The sequence below is a fragment of the Corvus brachyrhynchos genome, unplaced genomic scaffold, assembly GCF_000691975.1.
Source record: "Corvus brachyrhynchos isolate BGI_N302 unplaced genomic scaffold, ASM69197v1 scaffold43, whole genome shotgun sequence".
NCBI classification, from domain to species: Eukaryota; Metazoa; Chordata; class Aves; order Passeriformes; family Corvidae; genus Corvus; species Corvus brachyrhynchos.
Window position 1 is genome coordinate 1,496,165 of NW_008237353.1, and position 8,214 is coordinate 1,504,378.

Genomic DNA, 8,214 nt, shown 5'->3' on the forward strand with positions numbered 1-8,214 from the left:
TCTTGAGTTACCTGTTTTGATGACCTGCGTAGCCTTTTTTTCCCCCTTCCTCTCTGCAATGAAAATCCGCGGCCGGTCACTCGCTCCCCTCCTCCCTCGCCTCGCCGCTCCTCTCCTTCCTCCTCCTCCTCTTCCTCCTCCTTCTCCTCCTCCTCCTCAGCGGGAGCCGGTGTCAGTCAGTCACATCAGCTGCCCGGGCAGGCAGGGAGAGCAATGCCCAGCAGCTTCCGGGAGTGCCAAATAAAGACAAGTCCAGAAAGGGAGAGAGACGGTGGCAGAGATGGAGAAAGAAAGCAAAAAGTGGGTGGAGTGTGAAAATGGAGAGAGAGGGAGAGGGAGAGGTGTCTCACGGCGGCGGCTGGGAATCTGTGGGGAAATGGCAGTGGTGGAGCATCACAAAGGAGCAGGAGAGAGTGCAGGCAACCCAGGGTGAGGGCACCCATGGCCGCTGATATGGTGACCCCGCTTTTGCCCATCAGGCACAGCTTGGGAGAGTTGGAAGTGAGCACCCCGTGCCGCACTGGCCTGGTCCACCATGGGGAAGAAGAACAGGGCCCGTGTGGAAACCATCAGACCCCTCACCTCACATGGCAGGGAGCCTTGAGGGCAGCCTCATGTACACCCGGATACTTCATTGCCTACTCTGGGCTGGACTAAACTGTGCCAGCCTGACCACAGCTGTAGCTGGGCCCACGGTGGGGCTGCTGCCTTCATTCAGTGGCCGTGAAATTAGGACTTCTCCCAGTGGGCAGACCCTCGTGCCTAGGCCTCATTTGTCAGGCTCTCTGGGCTTCACACCAGTCCGTACCCCATGCCAAATGGAATCATGAGTGTTCTGCAATTGTGTGGTGCTTGTCACCATAAGGTCCCAAGGGTCATCCACCTGAAGTCTGCTTCACGTGCTTGTATCAAATGAGCTGGCTTTCTGTACAGAAGTGTTGAGAGATGACCATGAATTCACAGCCTCTAGAGAAACAGTTGGCTCTTGAATGGAAAAAAGAAGCCATTAGATGGTGATAGTAAAAAAGACCACATATATTTTTCAAGTCAATATATTTTTCAAGTCAACCATGTAGTCATGCAAAAACTGGTAGCACATTTTTCTATCAAATACATAGCTTATTTTAGAAGACTTTATGTTTCATTTCTGATGGTCTGACAACACTGCTATAAAACATAGAACATAAGGATTTGTTTTAATTGTGCAGCAGCTAAATGTGGGCTGAGGAAAATCATATTTTAACAAGAATGCCATGGTTAATAGCAGCTCACAGACCTCACATGCCTAAAGTCGGCATTAAGCAAAAGCAAGCAGACTGCAAGGATCTGTCTGGGATCCAAGCTCAGTAGTGCAGACAATGTAATTGGCATGGGAAATTGCAAAAAAATCACTGGCGCAGTTTCCTGTACAAAATGAAACGAACTAGTTCTCCTTGGCATGTATAAGCAGCCAGCTGAAATCAACAGAACAGCACATGTTTTAAACCCGAGGGTCTTGCCAAACCTTCCAAAAGGGTAAAGGTAGTATGGAACTGAAGACCTGATTGAAAAAATGCACAGAACACAGAAACTGCTTAAGGGAAGCGAGAAACAAGCCCAGAAGATCTCCTTCTGGAAGGAAAACCCAGAAGGATTAAGAAACAGTGAAACTACTACACTTAGAGTAAAGCTCCAGGTCTGTATTTCTTACAACTCAGAGAAAAAAAAAATCTCAACACTTGTGCAGTATCATCATGATAAGTTGAAAGTTTAGGATGATAAATGCAATAGAATTTCTGTAGAATGTCAATTTAATTTGAGAAAATGTAGTTAAGAGATGAAAAGTTTTATAAGCTCTTATTGTAAGAGCTCAGTTGAGCACTTCACATCATCCTTTTGCATAATAGGCATGCAGAAAAGGAGAAACTAGGAGGCATTTCCATGGAAAGTTTTATGAGGCTACCAAACCACCAGATGCCCTACATGTCTAAAACACATCTGTAATGCATCTCCGCTCCTGTCTTCTATTGCTTTCTTCACAAAACAGTCAAGTTATTTCTTCTTATCCCAAGGAGAATTTTGGCAAACCTAAGAGGCCAAATCTAAGGTAAAAGGAACAACAAGAAGTAATAAATTTAGTAAGAAGAGAAAAAAGGGAGATTCAGTAAGTGTAAAGTGACTTCATAAAAGGCAGGAAACCCAATGGCAAGCAAAGATATAAGATGTTGTACCTGAAAATACTAGAGAAGAAAGCCTTGCGGTTTGTATAATAAATAAAGGTAACCTGAGAGGGCAGTTCTATTAAAGAACTTCACAGTTTTCAATTCAGGCTAAGCAACATCCCCCTAAAACAAAGAAAGAGAGATGTGCAAATTTTGGACTTCGCAAAATTTTGTATGTGCAAAAATACTGACTAGATGACATGCATTTGTTCCATCCCATCAGGAAAAAGGCTTGGACAGCATTAAAGAGTTTTGAAAGTGGTATTGGAATTGGCATCAAGTGAAACACTGAGCAAGGAATGACTGGAATATCAGACCTTGGGGCTGAGCACTTTGCCCTCTATCTAACAATACATTCGGATATACGGAAAATACATTGATGCCTGTAATTGAAACATGAGCAGTTAAAGATTTTTACCTATGTACTTTTTATAGTGAGAACAGGGTCACCAACTTCCGGATCAAAACATTCCAAAAAAGCCCTAAAATTCTAACTTAGGCCATAGTCATCTTGAAATATTGAGGAGCTCTTCCTAACCAAGAAGCGCAGTAATACCCCTCTTGCAGGAAGTTACCCAGTTAAAATGTAGCAGCTCATGGAATGTAGTGGATTGGATTTAATATAACTTTATGGTAATTTTTTCATTTTACTTACTGACTTTGCTGCTGCAGACAATCTGTGCCAAGCCTGGCATGTTTTATTCCCTTTTATAGAAGAGTGTATTTCTAAAGTTGTACAGGGATCCCAAAGTACACATCAGAAGCTGTAGAGATAGGCTATCAAAATCTCTGTAGAATGACAGCATTGTAACCTACTTAAAAGAAAAAACTCTGGTGCATCTTTTATTTGCATACATGTTTTTTTCACAGAAGACGACTTAAAAATGTTAATTTTTACTTTCCTAGTGTGTGTTGAAAATGGACTTTCAATGTATATGATTGTAAAATTTCTCTGTTGATGAAAGTTGCATCTAAATGGTTCATAGACAAGTCTGGAGAAAACCACAAATATTGTTGCTCATTGCCTTGATTTCGTGCAGTCTGTCTTTGTTGGGGCAATGTAGAAAATATGGATTAAAACTGCAGAAGCACTTACTGATGTGAAAATAAATTGGAATATCATGTGAAAATCTTGGTAGTGTGATTTTCTAGATCTGCTTAAATAATATTGGAGTGCATTCAGGACTTGTCAAGATGGCTTTTGCTTACTAAATCTTCTGTTTAGTCTACAGCATTTGAAAAACAACATGTAGCTAATTAACAAAATGGATCTGTGAAGAGCCCTTTGTCTTCTACAGATCAAGTGTCCAAACATGCAGGAAGAAATACAGGGAAGATTCTGCCAGAGAAGTGGACTGTTTTTCCTCTTTCAAACTGGGGTGAAATCTGTCATCATTCAAACTGTTCACCTGTAAAATATGCAGGCAGATTCAAGTTACATTTAATTTCATAGCTGTCACTCTACTGCTTTTTTATCTCTTCTCTGTGTTCTCTTTTATGCAGTAAGCTCTGGGGGTGCGGGCTCTCATAATTATACATTAATTAGTTGCATGTTTCTTTTTAGACATGGCAATGTAACAAGTTAAGTAATAAGCACGTGCTTATCATTAAGTATGTGAGTAATGGCATCCCTGTGTAGCAGAGCACTTAAGCATTTCCATTGTATTTAAGTAGCTTGTCACATAGGGATGGAATTACTCAGTTGTTTATAATTCAGTATATCTTTAAGGACTGTGCTGAATCCAAGGGGAGATTGTTCTGATCTCACAAATACTAATCTTTGTGACTACTTTTACTAGTGGTGGTTCTGTGGTTTAATTCAGTTCTGTGGGCGTTTTGGGAAATCTCTTCAGTAGATCTGGTAGGCTTGGGCCTCAGTTCTGCTAAGTATTTACATTGCCTTGTCTATTGATGATCATGGGATACAGGCTCGTGTTTTTGCTAAACAACCTGTTTTCTACAGTACTGCATTTTGATATGGACTTCAAGTGAAGTTTTGTGTTTTTCATTTAATTACAGGCAGAAATTTGCAAAGAACTTTTAGTGAGGATGATTTAACTTAGCAAATCTTCCAAGTATGTGAGTGTAGTGTTACTGTGCCACCTTGAACTACTCTCTTGCTGTGTATGAAACCTATGGAAGCGGTAGTCAGAAGGAATAACAAAGTCTTACTCATTGGTCAATGTTAGTTTTCCCATTTTAGAATCTTAGCATTTCTGTTTAAGCTTCCTGGTTCTGTTTTCACCTTCCTTTCAATCTGGGATGCAGGGGATCCTTTAAGAGACTGACAGTGTTCTCTAGTGAGACACCAGTATAACTAAACAAAGCAAGGTATTGCTTCCAGCTTAGTAGTTCTGCTTTGACAGAGTTTCAGGACAGCTTTACCATGATGCTGGCTTACTGTTCCAGACCCAGATGTGAGCTGTGAAGCATCTTAGTAGGATAATTGCAGCTGGTTAAATGTCCATGTTCAACACCTAGTCTTTGCCAGTGCTTTGTAATCCATCTGCAGCAGAGGAAAATGCAAGTGTACCCAAACACAGCCAGAAGTCAAAACCAACTGAAAGTGTTTCGTGGTCATCTTCATGCCACAGCTTCTTTGACTCATTCCAAGTGTCCCAACATCCTTGAAGCTCCAGTCACTTTCAGAATGTGCAAATGGGTCAGGCATGCAAGTCTGGTGTTTTAATCTGTGTATTCTTGCAGCTGCATTTTTTTCTTAGTAGGTGACATTTTTTTCCTTGTTGTCTGCTGCTGTGTTTCTTTCATCACCATGTGTATGATGGCATCACTGTCATGATCAGAGCTTATCAAGACTTGCTGTGTCTACATCATCAGTAAAATGCGTCAGTCTTCTTCATGTACTACTGGCAGTTAAAATCCGTCATTTAGTGATCAGTCAAAGTCATTTTTGCTTATTGCTGAGGAAGTTCTGACACGACTTCCTTTTTTTTCTCTCAGTAAATCCAGGCTGTAGTTTGTTGGTTTTTTTCTGTCTCCTAGAAGTAGAAAGCATAGAGTCGGCTCTAAACTTTTTCCTGGGAAGGCTTACCAATGATTCCCTGAGATCGATATTCTTGTTACATAGGAAAGCCCAGACAGCTTGGGCAGCACAGGTACAGAAAAATCCAGACACACAGAAAATAAGATTTTTTCTCTTGAAAAGCTGGGGATATTTGAGGTTCTTTTTGTTCATGAATTCAAGGTTTACTATGCAAACCACTGGGCTAGAAACATTTTTTGTTTTGTTTTGTTTAAAATACAGAATCACCTATTCTAGGGAATGGTGCTTTACAGAAAACACCTAATTGTGCAAAATTTGTGGTAAAATCACACTACTTGATAACTTAGTAAGATTTTTTTACAGTGAGAACACTTCATAGGATATAATAAAATAGCAATGTGAGCAGATAACCAACCTGTGTTCTGAAAGTTATAAATTTAGTGTTGTTCCAGGAATTTAAATAGACTGTGGCCTTATTTAAAGTGGCTCCTAAGTAGTGTAAGCCCAGTTGTGGTCATTACAGGCCTAGTAAGTCAAAGAAAAAGCCCCTTAGAGACAGAATTCCTCTGTTCTTTCACAACAGTTAATAAGCTACCTGGTGACATTTGCTACCCCCTTCTCCCAATGCTGTACTTAGTTGGTTTTGTCCATCTCCAAGCTCCTTTGCACTATGTGGGTGAGGGGAAAGCAAGAAAAGCACTTATAGTCCCTGTTAGATCAGTTCACTCAGGCAGAAATAAAGACCTTTACCTCAACATAGTCACTGTGCTTGGTTTTCTCCTGTAAGAACTCATTTAGCTATTGACAGGTATCTTCTGTAAGTACACTTTCTACCCTAATATAGAATAGAGGGGGCAAACCCACGAGTTTTGAATGTGAGTCTTTGAAATACTTTACCTAGTTCTTGAAAGAATCTCAGGTGATTTATGCTTTTCCAATACAGAACTGGAATACCAGGCATGACAGCAATGTGAATTTTCTTCTGCTCTTTCAACCTCTCCCTCAACCAAGGACTTGAAGAGTAAGGATATCTGAGTTTTATATCCTCCTGCAAAATGACACCGCTGGCAAGGATCCCTAGGTACAGTACATTACTTACATTATTATGCAGTTTTGTCAGCCTAAATTATTATTTTGCAATTTATGACTACCTAGATTAGGGACACAGAGCTGATCAGGCACAGCAGCACAGAGCCTAGCACAGTCATTTACTCCAACTTTTATATTCTTCATGGCAAATGGAGTGGCATCTTTTTATTTTTCAATATTCTGAGAGCTTTTTAATACCAGACACCTTTTCTGAAATCTGTCCTTCTCAATAAATGATTTCCCTATGTATCTGTGGCAGAAGTATTTCCTCTGTTGAATAAAGAAGGGTTTACTTTGGAAGTATAAAGACAAAAAGGGTTTTAGGATTAATCAAGCCAGGAAATAGAATAGAATAGAATAGAATAGAATAGAATATTTCAGTTGGACAGGACCTACAGCAATCATCTAGTCCAAATAGCCACATTGCCATCCCATTTTTTTTTCCCCAAGAAAGGGAGGAGGAGCAAAGTAAAGTAACAAAACATAAAAAAATGTAACAAAACATATTTAAATTTAATACCTAAAATGGATTGGAAGAACTATAAATATTTCACACTGATGGGATGAAATCCTGGTTCTTCTCAAGTTAGTGAGTGTTTTTTCACTGGCTAACAGGGTCAACATTTCCCCCTACATGTCTGAATGAATGTTTTCCTTGAATCAATGTTGTCCAATCATTTAGGTATCAGAAATAATATTTTTGTTTCAAAACCAGTAATTTATTTCATTCTTATTTTCTTGCTTCTCTTTGTATCTACAAAGGCTCTGCATATACTGCACTTTATTTCTAAAAGCTATCATTTTCTTTAGAAAATAATATTGTTTGCTCTCTTGAATAATTCATCTTGGAGTTCTCTTTTAATCCCTCATCAAATCTGCCATTCTTGTATTTTCATAAAGGAAAAAAAGGAAAACAACACTCCAAGGCTGATTTATGAATTAGACCATGAACATTAAAAATATATAAAGCCTTGGTATAAATAAGGACTTCAGTTTTGATTCTAATTCAGTTATATCAGTACCTCTGGAACAATACTATTGGTTATATACAGATTTCCATTATTGTAACTGACTTACCACAAAATATGAAAAAAATGAGCATGAAAGATAAATATGATGAAGATTTGATATTTAACCTTGAGCTAATAAGGATAACAATATATGTAGGTTTTGAAAGGAAAAAGAAATACTTAGAGTACGATATAAATTAAACTGTGAATAGCATGCAATTTATAATATTTTTGAAACAAATCATTGATAAAAGGGCTTTTAATCCAAGCTCCTATATATCCCATTTGGTTGAAATATAAGTAGTTTAGATGCAAAGAAAAGAACCCAGAAGCACCTTCATAGACAGTCTGTGGCCTACAGATGGTTGTTACTAGATTACTATTGTTCATTTGATGTGGACATCAGATTAGCAAGAGACCTATCAGCATCCCAGTGAAGTTCAAGTCTATCTTGTCCCTCTGATCTATACCTCTACTGCCCAGCTGCTGAGCTGAGACATCTCCAACTCATTTCCCCAGTATAAGATAGACTCAGGCTCTGCAGATTGTATAAAGTCTGTTTAAAGCATCAAAACTGTATCTTGTGGTATTTATAAAAGGTTAAATTGTTTCAATGCAAATAGTTGGGTATTGCCATGAAGAATGTATTTACAAAGTCAAACCAGTATTAAAGGCACTCATCTCTGCCGTGGCTTATAAAGGGTTGGTCCATGTATCTGAGCTGACCAATCCTGAAATGTCAGCCTCTTCCAGCCACCAGCTTCATTGAGCCCATAATAATCAGCTAAACCTGTTCTACTTACCTGTGGTTGGCTGCCTCAGCGTGGTTGAGTGGTTTGTTTGTGGCTTCTGTCACCTCCTGTGTCTGTACCTTAGAGATGAGCAAAGTTAGGGGCTATGCTGGGGGACA

General features: G+C 39.3%; 1 protein-coding gene across 2 annotated transcripts in view; it reads right to left on the reverse strand.

Annotated features, from left to right (window-relative positions):
- Positions 1–292, reverse strand: part of CAP2 (CAP, adenylate cyclase-associated protein, 2 (yeast)) — a 68,433-nt gene extending 68,141 nt beyond the window's left edge. Inside the window, exon 1 of one of the 2 annotated variants that reach the window (XM_017730661.1) lies at positions 12–292. The gene's annotated coding sequence lies outside the window, so the exon portion shown is untranslated. The remainder of the gene's footprint in view (positions 1–11) is intronic. The other variant, XM_008630894.2, reaches the window with a different exon arrangement.
- Positions 293–8,214: the final 7,922 nt, after the last annotated feature.